Below are 15,751 nucleotides of genomic sequence, written 5' to 3'. Positions count from 1 at the left end.
TAGCAATTCCATCAGAGAAGGTATTGTTGCCAATCCTCACAACCTTATGACTTAGTAGATCTGAGAAAACTCGGTGTGTGTTTGGCAGTTTGGTGTTTGATCTTTTCTGTTTTGGTTTGGTTTGGTTTGGTTTTTTGTTTGTTTTTGTTTTTTGAGACAGTGTCTCCCTATGAAGTTCAAGCTGGTCTGGATCTCACAGGGATTCTCCTGCCTCAACCTCCTGAGTGTGGGCAATAACAGACATGTGCCACCACATCTGACCTCTATAATGGCATTTTAATGCTCCATCGTAAAAAACAAACAAAAAAAACCTGTCTCTTACATAATCCAGTAGTATACTCCATGGATATTTTTTCAAAATATAGAACACTGCATTACAGAGGGTTATGGTAAAAAAAACTGTCGTGGTAATGCCGTCATCATTGTGTCAGGTCTTGATGCAAACTGCATGAGGTATCACTTTCCATAATCACTTATTTAAATAAGAGTAGATCATATGGCTTAAGCAGGTATCCAGCTGTGCCACAGATGTCTTTTACATCTGGGCTCAATTTAAAGCTGAACGCTGTTTACATAACCCAGTATCCAGGTTGGGGAACATTTCTAAATTGAAATGTGTTAACCTTAGGGCTCAACCAGGACTATCCAGAATATAGTTTTCTCTTTCATTGGGAGAGATTCAAATTTGACTTTACATTCCATGGTTCAAATAGTCAGGTTATCTGTAAGTATCAGCATATTTTTGTTTTTATTAACAGAAATTTTAGTTTCATAATGCTTTTATAAGACTTAACTTTGTTGCTTTCTGAAATTAAAATGCTAAAAAATAAATATGTATTTAGGCAAAATTATATAAAAATTTTACATAGAAGTTTCTCCATATAACTGTCAGTGCAGGTTTCTGCCTTTACTTTCATTCTTAAATGCAAGTCCTTTCACTTTGTTGAAAGTCTTTATGTAAATGGCAGTGTTTACTGATTGTTCTCATTAATATAATATAAAAAATTGTGAAGCTGATCAAAAATAATACAATAAAATTCAAAGTCTTGAGAAATGTAGAATATTCTCATTGTGACATTAAACAAGGAAATATTCAGTCTGCAATTACTAAGATGTACATTACAATTTTGAAGATAAATGGTATAAAATACAGTACAAGATAATTGTAACTTGTGCAGATAACATGAACTTCATTGTTTGATATACACTCTGAAAATGATTGTCAAAGCCTAAAATATTTGGATAATTGTGGGAAAATTTGTTCGTAAGTGAAATTCACTAGCCCTTAACATAAATTCTACAGTTTCCAGTGTAATAAATACAAAATTAAGAGTTTACTAAGTCTACTCTAAGCTTTTATCTTAATTCAGCCAAAATTACTTCATGAAATTACAGTTATTTTCTGACATTAGGCAAAATGAATCATTTCATTTGACAGAATGACTTACTCTACAGTGCAACTAAGAAAAACAATTAAACCACATCGATTCAGTTGACAAAGAGATTGATTTTGAAAGCTTTCAAATTTATTCAAGGCTTTTTTGATGTCCCATAGATCCTGTATAGTTGTCCACTGGATTTGTATATTAACATGTGAAAGCAGTAGGAACTTTCAGATTAAATTCCCTAAATTTCTTTGTTTTAATCCAAAGAATTTTCCATTTAACTTCAGAATCCTTATTGATCACTTAACGTCAGTAGCAGTGTTGTAAAATTGTAAACGCATTTGAATCAACTGGTCTCCTCTTATTCCTCCTCCTTCTCTGACTGTTCTTTCTTTTTTCTTTTTCTTCGCTTTTTTAAATACAGCAAGAGTCACAGAATAAGACTGATAATAATGCTGGTTTCAGAGAAGCTATGACTCTAAACCTGTGCAAGTTTTCCTCTCTTTCCTCCTGTCGTCCTTTAGGTCACCCTCGTTCATTAATATTACCTCTGCCTTCTTTCTTTCTCCTTTTCTCTTATTTTTAAAGAGGAATTAATAAGTGGGAACAAGTATAAAACACCAAATTGTTTTTTTTTTTTTTAAAGTACATTTTGGAGGCAATGGATAAGGGTGAAATAGGGCAGAGGAAGAAATGGAATAAATCAAGATAAAAGGAACAGGATGAGCACAGGAAATATAGGAAGGCAGATAAAGGAAAGTCTTATTTCTTGAACTCATATTTTGCTCTCTGCAAGAATGAATTTAAGAGTATGAGTCTGAAAAGCAGTGGTGTCTGACTGGCCACTTAACCCTCAAGGCCTGGAGACTGTGGTTTCTAAGATTTCTTTAGAGATAATATCACTCTTACTACTTCTTGTAAATTTCCACCCCTCATGAGAGAGATTATTTTGCCTTCTGTCATTAGCTAATATGAAAATATTAACGAAGAGACTAAAGCAAATCTCTGAATGTCAGTTTTGTATTTAGTAGGTTTTATCTAGAAATGATATCTCTCAAAGGCATTCCTAGCTTCATAGAAATAAAAATCATTCACAAAATAATACTTTCTTAAAAAATAAATAATGCCTTCTAGCATTCATCTAGGCTTAAGGACAAACTAAAATTAAGTAATACTTTTCAATGTGCAGATATGTGGAATGGTATGGAGAAAATTATATACTTCCTTTTCTTAATTTTTCCTTATTAAAAAAAAATATATATATATATGAAGACAAATTTGTGTGTGAAATATACAAATGCATGTGAGCACACACACACACACACACACACACACGTAATAACAAAAACCTAGGGCCTTTTAGACACTTTAGCAATTATTAATATATATGTAAAACATGAATTGGTGCCATCATTGAATGACACTGGAACCAATTAGCATTAACATTGTTTATGTAAGCTTTAGGCTAATTCAAATACTCTTTCCTTCTAACATACAGCATAATTTACTTATTTGTTTTCTTGCTCATTTCACACCCTTTAAGAATCCCCTCTACCATCATCCAAAAAGTCAAAATTCATAGGATTGTTCTTTCATCAACTATAATATTATATAGTTTCTTATGCTGAATCTTCTTTGAGATTTTGGTGAAATAGCAGCAAATAACATACAAAATATTGTGTACAGCATGCACACTAATTCAAAATATTTTAATATCTATTACAGTATTTACTGTCTTTGCTTTCAGTCATTATTAGTAAAATACCTGAAGTAATAATTTAGAAAGAAAAAAAGGTTTATTCTGGATTATGGTTTTGGAGATTCTGTGTCAAGCCTGGTCCACGGCCCAGGGCCTCTCTTAGGGTGCTGTATGCCAATGTTAATTAGTCTGTGTAAGTGCAAACTGCTCCCCTCAAGGATAAGGAGCAAAAGAGATAGAGGAAAGGCCAGAATTCCAGTCCACCTTAGGGACAATGAACTAAAGTAGTTCCCACAGGCTGCTTCTCTTAAAAGCACACAGCATCTCCCAATAGTGTCACCCTGGGGATCAAAATCGTCACACACAGATTTTGAAGAGTATTCAAGATCCAAGCTAAAATATTAACCAAATCACCATTGCATTTGCAAACATCACTTTTAACTTGTTACATTAATTTTAATATTTTTGCTCATATTTTTGTATAAAATTTCATAGGTATTACTTGGTAATTTTAGAGGTATAAGCATACTGAACTAAACTATACATATAATGAAAGACTTGACTAAATATTATTATTTATGTGTTTGTCATCATGTAATGAGTGTGCATTTACAAAACATACAACACATTAATAGTTTTCTTATTCTTTTGGTTATTTTTCAGGTATATTTCCTCATTTTCATAGGTCCATTTTTCTTTATAATTTTTTACTTATTTGTATGTCAATTATTTACTAGTTTAAATTGATTTTGAATATATGAAATATTAGACTCCTGTAATTCAAAATGCGTTATTGACACTTGACAAAACTTAATTTGAGATACAAAATATTCCCAACTTTTTATTTTTTCAGCTTCTTAGAATTACTATTTAATTTTCTCTTATATTTATTTGATGTGGTCTGCAAAGTATCTAATTCATCAAGAAAGAATTTTATGTAATTTGCATGACTCATATCTTTTGTTGAGTCATTCATAGTTAAATGAACATGCTAGTGAAGTAGTGTCCAATTAAAAGATTCTTTTTTTCCAAAATGTTGGCTAAAATTAAGAAGTACTGTCATATATTCTACTATCATTATATCAGTAACATCGATTTGAAAATATTTTTACATGCATATTTCTTAATGAAACCTTTCTGTTAAACACCATTTATACTGTTCTTATTATTTTGGTTACTGACTCATTTAGCCAGAAAAATTAAATAAAAATATGTGAAATTTCATAGATTCAGAAGACTCATTTTTTTAAATAGGATAAAAGGAAAACAAAATAATAGAACTAATGAAAATAAACCAGTATAAATGATACAGAACTTCAAAACCTTACAAAACCAACTGTAGTTGCCATAATGCCTTTTGTTGTTTTCAGAATAGTTGCTGATATCTTCAGGTATTTTGAAAATCGAACAGAAAAGAACAAAAACAATTAAAACAAAACAATGAATGCAATAAAGAACATCAAAACAAGCCAACAGTAAATCCAAAATGGCTACCATAATATGTCTTGCTATCTTTCAAATAGCTGCTCATGCTATCAGATTTCACATAATCAAATAAAACCCAACCCAACAAAACAATGAAAATTGTAAGGTTTTCAGGTGGGGATAACCTTCCAGTGAGGTCTGGTTCTTTTCCCCCTGTAGCCCGCAAATCTTGCTGAATCACAGAGAAAGACTTGGGTGTGGCAGAAGATTTATTTTAATAATAATTTAAAGAAATACTACTGGTCTTATCCAAATATAATTGCCATTTTTATTCTGAATTCTTTCGTATTAATATACTCATAGAGTTCTTGATTTTATAAATAGCACAAAGCTACATAATTACTATTTGTACAAAACTCCCAATTCCATCAATAAAAAGATAAATTCCAGCACTTTAGAAGTAGAGGCAGGTATCTGTTGCATGAGCAATAATACACTGATCATTCTCTTTAGGCCCAGTGTTCTATAGAATGAGCACCAAATAGTACTGCCCACAGTGATCCACTGATACATATTTTGCAATGTAGCAAAGACCAGAGTTTTTGATATAGGTAAGATAGAAATACTTTTATCATGTTCACTATCACAACCTCCTGTATCATTTTGTTATAGGAGTTTTGTGTTTATGTCATTCTTCTATGTAAGAATATACATAGCAAATTTTTTTCTGTTAACTGGATGTCTTGGTTACTTTCTTGTTGCTGGGACACAACATCAGATACCTACAAGTTGAAGGAGGAAAAGCTTATGCATTTTTACAGTTTCTACAGGTTTCCATTCAGACTTACTTGGCTCCAAAGCAGAGCAGCCTGGCCAAGAGAAGTTACAAAGGGCAAACAATTCTCCTCTGGGGTGCAGGCGAGGAGGAGAAAGCAGCAGTAGCCCATCTTTCCCTCTTTATCCTATCCAGGCTAAAAGCTTATAGATTGGTGCCATCTACACCTAAGGGCAGGCCTTCCTACTATCCATACCCAGAACTATGCTAAATCAATCAGAGGGTAAAATTAGTTATCATGCACCTTAAACACAATTTCATATATTATTAATCCATATTCAGACACCCTAGATCTAGCCTCCTTCATAAAACCCCTCCTAATGAGCATAGGAGGTTTTGGGGCAAAAGTTAGATAAAAGCCATAATGTTAGGTAAATTCTATTGCGTTTAACCATGAGCATGGATTGAGGAGATCTGACAATTTGAAAACTGATGCCAGTGCATACCTAGCTATCTTCATCTATTAATTCCACACAAGAGTATATAAAGCTGGGCAATGGTTTCACAATGGGATTTGATGTTTGTTTTGGTCATTAGATGGTAACTGAAAAGAAAGGTGTATAAACATAGCAGTTTCATTTCCTCCAAAATCAAATACTCTCCTCAAATTATAATAGTAATAGTAAAATGAATATGCAAAAATATCCCTGATCTAAAATAGTTGTATCAAAATATCATGTATGCAAAGTAAGTATTAAGAGGAAACATCAAACAGGTAGGTCAAATCAGACAGTGTTCCTAGAGTATGTTGTAATTAATTATATAAGATAAAAGTAATCACCAGACTTTTATTAGGTGAGTTGTATGGTGAAAATAACATTTTGGGAAGATTAATTTAATCCATAGTAGTATAAGCTGTAAATTCATAAAAATAAAGAAAAAGATAGTTAATAAACTACTATTGCTATTTGGGGTTAAAGTCAAAAGTCACTTAAAATCAAGACAGTGGAAACGAGAAGTTATTTAAAAAAATGAAAACAGGATTAAGAGATTTCTTATACAATGGGCATGAATATTAAATCTGAAACTCAGGTTCACTTTGTCATATGAACAACAAATCCAAGTATAACTAAACCAGAGCTGGGAAAGTTGCTGAATATCACTGTCAAAGACCTTGTTCTGACCTGCTTTTTAGGCAGGAAGAGTAGAAAATGAAAATCTTACAGACAAAGCAGACTTGTCCCATTTATTAGGAAAGGAAAATAGTCTCAGGCATTCCCTGGGTCTCATTCATTAGATCCACATCATATAAAACTGATTGCTGATCAGAAAGGGGCATAATAGTAAGCTCCCTGTCTCCTGGGGTCCGTGGTGTGGGACCAATGCTAACTACCAAGAGTCAGATACTGATTATTTACTACCCTGACCTTCCCAGGTGGACTACAATCTGGCGGTGAGGAATTTGTCTTGAAAAATAGAATGCTTTACCTGCTGAGGCAAATCGCCGTGGGTCAGAGGCACTGGCCTCCTACACAGTTCCAGCTCTCCCGGGTGTGATAATCACTCTGGCCTCCTACTACTTTTGACTCCTCTTGACCCAGCCTACACCTTTGAAAATAGTTCACTTGTTCAGTTACTGCTTCTCTGTGCTACTTGTTACTTGCTGAAACCTGGATAAATGGGTGAAAAAGATTATTACAGAACAGTCTCTGAATAAAGACACACATAAATTGGGTTGGAAGTTAGCAAACATGTGTTCACTTAAGTTAATGTAAAAATGCATGAAAACTATGCTCTAAAAAATTTAAGCAGAATAAATGATTCTACATGATGTGATAGACAGATTTTAGAATTTTAAAGATTAAAGAATAAAACAAATCAGAATGTACATCATTTATTGCCTGTTCCTTAAAGAAATCTTTTAAAAGCATAATCTTATTAAATGGGCATAGACTAAGCTTAAAATCACTTGGAATGTGTGTAGCTAAAAATAATTTGGAGAAAATATCTCTAAACAGAGTTACAGAATAATATTCTGAAAGATGATAACATTACTCCAATAATATTTTAAAAACCATCAGTTTCACATATAAAATGTGAAGATAGAAAAATCAAATGAAGATTTTTTTTTGAAAAATACTTGCTTGATATTTGCCATAGAACTGATTCCAAATTATGGAGACTTAATAGTTAAAAATCATACTCTGGAATCTTATCACAAATAAATAAAAAAAGGTTACTTTGAAAAAGAGAGAAAATCACAAATAGAAGCTAAAATAAATACAATGTTTAAAATAATGAAATGTGTAATTGTTAAAGGAAACAATGTACATCAAAAACAAAAGTAGAGAAGCATAAAGAAATCAGATAACAGAAAGGACAAAGTGTTCACATTTATTTATCAGAATAAAACTTCCCAATCAGGCAATATAAACTCTGACTGATGAGGTCAGAAAGAAAATCATAGATGATTCAAACTCTAGGAGATTATCATTAGAGTGGTATTACATAATGAAAATAACACTACAGATAAATTATAGGAGAGTAATGTAAGTAGAATTTAAGGCAAAAATAGTTAAGAGTTACAGAGTCATTTTATATAAACTAAAATTTTATTATGTAATCAATTTTATATTGAAACAGTAAAAAGTATAAAAAATAGTTATAAATAAAGACATTGACATGAATGTCAAATTTGTAGAAGCTAAATTGACTTTTGACTTATACTAACACGTAACATAGTACAAATGTCCAGATATCAATTTTATGTAATAGGCAGTAAGTCTGAAATTTATTAAAATGTGAGTGTATGTGTTTCTGGTATGTTAATAAATCTATTTGTCAATGCTTGCAGCATAAGAATATAAGAGTACAATTGTTCTAAATGACCTCTATTTTCCTCAGATGAAAGATTCAATCAAAAACTTTTTCTGCTGAATTTTGCAATGGATGCATCCTTTGGTAAGTTACTCCCTGGATGCACATTATTTTTTGCTTTTTCTCTAGCTTGCATCTTATCTTTCAGACCACTAGGGTAACATCCAAAAAATTATCGCTTCAATGTCTCTTCATAGGACACACTTTTCAGACTGCATTCCTATATTATACTCTGGGCAACAGCCAGAAAATTGCAAGGCATTTTTCTTGTAGCATTTTGTCATTTTAGCCATCTAGTGTTGGCTCAGTATTCAAAGATGAAATGAGAAAAAGGTCACAATTTTTAACATCAAGTGGAAGTTAATTTCCAAAGCTCTTCATACATAGCAAGCATAAATTTATGTCTTAATATAGAGATTGTTGACTAAAGCGCAGCCTATTTTGATGTAAGTATATTCTTTAATTAGCCATCCAGTTCTTACAAATCTAAATTTTCTATTAAATAGGACATTAGAGAAACTAGCAAAAATCCTTTTAAAAACAGACAAATTACTTTTGAGAATGTACACTTTTATCATCAGAAAATTTTCTTCAACATTAACTCTTGGGCAGGATTTGCAACATTAAATGAAAATGTAAAACAATGTAAGTTAGTAAGGCAATTACTGTGATCCACTGGAATATCATATTCTCCAATAAGAAAAACCAATCAAATATTTAAATAGTTATGTATAATTGTGACAATTTAAAATACATTATACTATATGATTAATTTTTCCATCAGATTTCTCTATTTGCATGTAACATATTTAATGTAATATAAAATATAACTTAATATGCTTTTCCAAATGCAGTGTAATACATAACTATTAAGTAACATGCTTTATATTTCTAAAGCATATCTTCTATACTGTTAACATTTATGTAGAGTTCTTTAAAGGGACATGAAAATTTAAGAATGCAACTCTATGAAGTTGATTTTTACTGTCTTATACAGAAATACATAAATGCAAATAATAAAACAGAAAATATAGTTAAAATCAATTAAGAGCTCACTATCTCATTTGATACTTTTTATGACAGCAAATCTTCAAACCATTTCACTCTCTTATTTCCTAAAAGAACATCTACTTAAATCTTCATCTTGTATTTTCTGGCTTCAGACCCACAGCAGACCGTGGGTGTTAGGGTGCTCACATGAATGAGGGACTAACTTTAACACCTGGTTGGGAACAAGACAGAATGAGAAAGAAGGTAGTAGTCTCTTCTATCAATTTGGAAGACAAAAGGCTTAAGACAGCAAGATAGAAATAAATAAAAGTAATAATGCTTAATAAATATTGAGTACAAACATGGAACAAAGCATCACTCTAAAGACTGACATGTTAACTCATAAAGTCTGGTCAACTGTATAAAGTAAAGACTATGAAATTTAATTTTTACCTTATATCAAACAGAAAAGCTACTCAGTGATGAAAGCCTAAGTATGAATGGAAAATTATAAAATATTTCAGGACTATATGACAAAAATATGACAGTCAAGTACTTTTTACAGAAAACTCAAAGATCCACCAAAAAATGATAAATTTGGTCCCAGAATAATTTAGAAACGAATGTTCATTGAATGTCACTTTAGAGAATATGGAAACACTGGTTAAAAACTCAGATAATTTATTTGAAACCCTTAAACTAACACACCTACATAAAAATATATAAGGTCATTTATAGTTTAGATACTAAGTTTTTTAAAAACGCCAAAAGTTTTAAAAGCTTTTTGATAAAATAGTACACCCAGCCAACCGATAGACATATGAGAATATTTTTTGATGCGATGATCACTGATCTACCCCAACCGTTCAATAACTTATCCTTCATTTTAACAAATATGAAAAATATTTAGCAATGTTAAACACTGTGAGGAAAACAAAAGTACTATTCATGTTCTTTGTATAAACTGTCTGTCATTAGTTGGTAGAACCAAATATGGTTGTTACCGCACAGTCCAAATGTTGGTTATCTAATATATGAAAAAACATTGACTGAAAAAGAAAGATTAACAAACATTTGTATATTAAGTCTACTTATATTGTGATTGACTTGGAGAAGGGACAAAAAATGAAACTGCTATTATGGTTAAAACATAACCAGAAGAGAATATAACAAAAATTTAATTAAATTTGATGAAGAGACAATGGTTATCATTTTTTAAATTTTCTATATTTGAATGTTTCAAGATAGTGCACTCTGTAAAAAAACAAATCATAGAATATTTTGCTACTTCCCGAGAAATGCTACTAAAGAGAGATCTCTCTTGCCTCTTAATTCTTTTTCACTCACACACACACACACACACACACACACACACACACACATATATATATATATGAATGATTAGATATTACTAGATCCCCTTCCTTTTGAGAATGATCTATCTCCTGTTTTTATTCTGTTCTTTAATTTTATTCTGGTTGTTTGTGAAAGGGTTTTTGCCCAGACCGGACACTGTAGCCAGAAAAAGCCTCAGCTGAAACCAGGGAGCCCCTACCTCCCCGCCCCTGGAGATTTACCTGTAACTCTATCTCCCCCCAGCCTTAAGAATCTACCCCTGTGGAGAAACGTGCGCTAATGAGATACCTGTGCATCTCTAATGGCCTTAGGGCACTACCCTAAACTTAGGCTACTTATATACCCCCCCCCCATGCCACGTGTCCGCTGGAGAGATCGCGGGACTCCAGTGGCTGGGGGGTGTTGGTTATCTCTTTCCCTGTTCTCAGAATAAAAGCCTCTTTTGCTTTATACTTTATATTTTTTGGAAATAGTGTATTTGGAAATAATCCTATCAGTTTGCACAAGAGAAATAATGTGATATGCAAGCTACGTATCGTAGGTTGCTTGCAGAGGGGAAGAGGAGCAAGAGATTGAGGGAAGGGAAGACAGAAAAGGGATAAGGGATGCATGAAAGGAATTAGGATGTGTTACATACAAGTATCAACTCCACACCAAGGAATGTAGATATCATATACTATAAACACATACGGAGGAACAACAACAACAACAACAACAAAAAAAAATGGAAGTGAATCGTGGGGTGGGTGGAGCAGGAAAGGGAGGATGAACAAAGGAATGAAGATATGTTACCTACACACACCAACTTCACACAAAGAATGTAAACATTATGTATTACACATATTTACTAATACATGAAAATAAAAGATAAATTACTTTTGTTTAGTACTTTTCTTTAATGCCTTCCTACATATCCATGAGTCAAGCTCATTTCGCCCTCAAATAAGTTGAATAAATAAATGCATGTTCTATCTTCTACCTTTCAGAGACACATGGAGGCATCGTTGCCTGGCTGAAAGGCAGGCATAAATCACAACAGTAAATGTGGAGCACTAAAAAGGCAAGTACAATTTGTTTTAACAGCACATTGGAGAGATGAGACAGTACTGCTTAAAGAAAATCAGGAATCAGAAATGCTTCATGGAGAAGGTTGCAGGGACTCAGGGGCTTAGAGGATAATTAGAAAATCTTTAGGTCTTAAAAACAGGAAAAAAATATCAGCCTTTGTTAACAAGGTATTCATGAAAAAATGAATAAGCAAGCAACCTACAAATCCCAAGGAAACCTGCAATACAGTACTGACTAATTAAAGCAAATTAGGATATTAAGAATGTGACTTGATTTTTTAAAACAGCCTATTCTCTCTCTCTCTCTCTCTCTCTCTCTCTCTCTCTCTCTCTCTCTCTCTCTCTCGCTCTCTCTCTCACACACACACACACACACACACACACACACACAGTAAAAATGAGTTTCATAGTAGATGAAAAGAAATAAGGATATTAATGGTTGTGTTACAAATACTTTGAGAACTCTCTTAATATTTAAAAGAAAATTATCTCACTGAATTTATGAAGCTTAAATCATCTAATACAATTAAACTCCATATGCATACATGTGCCATGACCGTGACTTTAGTGCTTTGTGATATGTAGAGCCAGAAAAAGACAAGAGTGCAGAAATATTCAGGTTGCACAAATATACCATAGGCACTTTTTATGCATCAGGATTTAAAAATGTTATGCAATACATAATTCACTTATAATAAAGACATTAGGGAAGTAAGTTGACAACATCTTCTGTGAGTATGTATTAAGAGCAGAAGAATTTAGAGATTCATTGTCCAGTCCACAGAAGAAAAACATCAAATAAAAAGTATATCTTCGATCTGTATGATGAGTTTAAGAAATATTTATAGATATTGTGATATATTTTATATTTTTCATGCAAAGACAGCCATAATTTATACTTTTCTGTTTATATCAAGTAGCAATTTGTCCATTTTTGAAGCAACTCAAGTCTTATATATGAAGTACTTGAAGATTCAACATTCTGACCACCAATTTTGACAGTTCTTTTCAATATAATAATGATGGTAATAGTATTTGCTGGTCATGTTTTTTAACTCTGGAAAGATTTACAAGTATGCAATGCAATGGATTTGCTTGTTTAATGGTGTTCAGGGATACAGTTTAGTCACTGGAACCACCTAGAGATATTTGGCCTTGAAATGCTTAAAATGTTTAATAAAATTATCATTCTAAAGACTCTGGAGGTTTCCCTTGGAAATTTTAATTTTAAAATGTATAATTAATGAACTTTTCCAAGGTTGTGGAGCCATTTGAATAGCAGCATAGAAACTTAATGATGTGTTAAAAATATTGAAATGAAATGAATTTCAGATGGCTACACTTTTGTATTTTTAAATTTATAAAATTAATTTAAATTTTGAAAATGTTTGTTTTTTATTTTACTGTTTGAAATATTCAAAATAAAAAATTAATTATAATTGAAAGTGCAATTTAAAGTGTCTGAAGAAATGAAATTGCTTAATTGCAAGTGAAATGAATACACTAACAAGATTTCTGAGTTGATTTTAAAGCTAAGCTGAGTCAAGTTTTATGATGTGTCACATTTATACTGACAAAGTCAAGCTGATTTAACTTTCAACAGCTTCTGGTCTTTTTATGTATTACAATTTTATTTCACACAGGAAAAAAAAACTATGTTAATGAAAAACACTCATTTAATAAACAAAACATTTGGTATAATGCATGCTATAACTTAGCTCGGTGAAATAATGCTTGCTTAACAGGTAGAAGCCTGAAGTTCAATCCCCACCACCATAAATAATAACAACAATTACAAAAGGTTGCCAAATGCCATTCTGAAGGTTCTAAATATTTAGCTAAACTGGACTTTATAATAGACTCATGATAGGCAGTGTAATAATTCTTTTACATCTTGATGAAACTAAAGAAAAAATATTATGTAACTACATTGATATCCTAATGCACTCTCAAGGCAGGATTTGAATTTGGGAAGTTTGGCTAAAACCAATTGGAAATGACTTTCTCTTACATCTATTCATTTAATTATTTATTTAATTTTTTAGAGGTATCCTTTAATTTTCATTTCCATGGACTTTCTAATCTCCTGAAGCATGGATGGCGATATATTTTATAGTGCTTTGCACTGTTGTAGAGCCAATATAGAAGACTACATCATTCTAAAGAAACTATATCAATTAATGAACATTTACCTAAATGTTTTGTTTTGTTGGAAACATAGTCCATAGTTTGCCAATCCTAATGATAATGGTTTATAAAAAACAAACTGAAATGTATAGATAATTATTTTAAATTCCACTAAGCATTCTATAATGTTTAAAGTAATATTTTGTTTATTATAGAAGAACTATTTCCAGTGGAAAAATATCTAAGGCAGCTGATATAAAGATAAATAATTTGAAACTAATATAGCAAAAAGTGGTGGAACAGAGTGTTTAGAAAATTACTTGTTGTAATGCAATTACCTTTTATGTGCTGTATTTATTTTCTAACATATTTTAAGATTGGTAAAAATACTATAACATTATCATGCTTATAATAGACTTTAACATATTTCTAGAAGCTTGTATTTATATTCAAACTGGCCCTCTAGGCACACTTCATTTTCAATATATTGAGAGAATTAGCTGATTTATGTGTTTACTGAAAGGACCAATCATTTGGAAAATAGAGGAAAATGCTCCCAACAGTGTTGGTTAGCTTGCAGTCTTTGTGACAAAAATACTTGAGAATAAATCTTAGAAGAGGAAATGTTACTTTTGGATCATGGTTTCACAAAGTTTCTGTTTGTGATTGGCTGGATTCCTTGCATTAGGGAGAGCATCATGGCCAAGGATGTGGCATTGCAAAGCAGCAGTTGTCACTGCAGCCAAAAAGCAGGAAAAAAAGAGGAAGTGACCAAGGATGATGCTCTCTAATCCATGCCTCCATGATCCATCCAGTCCCACTAGGCCCCACCTCCTAGTGGACAATTCAGCTATAAGCTGAATGACTTACTAATCCATCTGTAAACTGTGAGCATTCATGATTCAATCACCATCCAAAAGCCCCACCCATGAAATTATGACCCTTTCAAGGAAAAATTTTTCAAAACCATAGTACCAACTCACCACGGGAACTTCCACAAGGAGCGTTTTTCACTTTGTCCTGTTCATTCGCTCTACTCTAACTTCTCTCCACAGGGAAAGCCATCTACCTAGTCAGAAAGGTGAATGTCCATAGTGCATGCTGCAGGTCTGCTGTCCCTTGGGGGGTCACCATCCCCAACTCCCTAGATCAAATGCTCTACTCTTTCAGATCAATGCTATTAGAAGGACAGTTTAGTTTCCCAGAAGTTCCTAGGATAGCTTTTCAATTCCACTTGGATCTAGGTGATAAAATTTGCCTACACTGAACTGGAAGCATTGATGGAGCCCATCTTTCCCACACTCTGACAATCCTGCCTTTGTCTCATTGATACAGCTTGCTTCCATCTGTATTCTTCTGTGTTTTGTACAATAAAGTGATCAAAGAAATAGTAGTGTAGTATTGACATCCTTAGGACCTTAACACAGTTTAATCAACAAAATTGTCACTATATATTCAACCTCAAAAATTTTACTACACACACATTTATATATATGCATACTACATATACAGTATGTACATATATATATATACATACTACATATACAATATGTACATATGTATGTAAAACATGCATATATGCATACTATATAATATATACAAATGCATTTAAAACATATATATTATACATTTTAAATATCCACTGTACACACATGCACACACATATATGTATAAAATATGTACATATGTATGTAAAAAGCCTCCATATTTTGACATGGAGCATCAGCAAACCTCTGAAAACAACTATTAAACTACAAATTGCTATAAGTATCAGGAAAAAAATGATAGATGTTAAATCATTTCTCTCAGCAATAACCTAATTAATTCTTCAAAAATTATAATCACATTATACACATGGTATATACCTAAAATATCCATGTCCTAACCTGAGAACCTGTGAATATATGGATTACAAACAGAAAGGAGTTAGGGTTGCAGGTAGGATTAAGGTTGCTAACCTGTACACCTGGCAATGAGTTACTGTGGAGATGACATACTGTTTTGCATTTTCTGGATATTTGTAATTAATTAGTTATGAGTCAAAGAAATG

This window comes from Cavia porcellus, unplaced genomic scaffold, assembly GCF_034190915.1.
Source record: "Cavia porcellus strain 051 isolate PalLab524CR breed Dunkin Hartley unplaced genomic scaffold, mCavPor4.1 scaffold_20, whole genome shotgun sequence".
Taxonomy (NCBI): domain Eukaryota; kingdom Metazoa; phylum Chordata; class Mammalia; order Rodentia; family Caviidae; genus Cavia; species Cavia porcellus.
Note: the sequence above shows the minus strand (reverse complement) of the source record.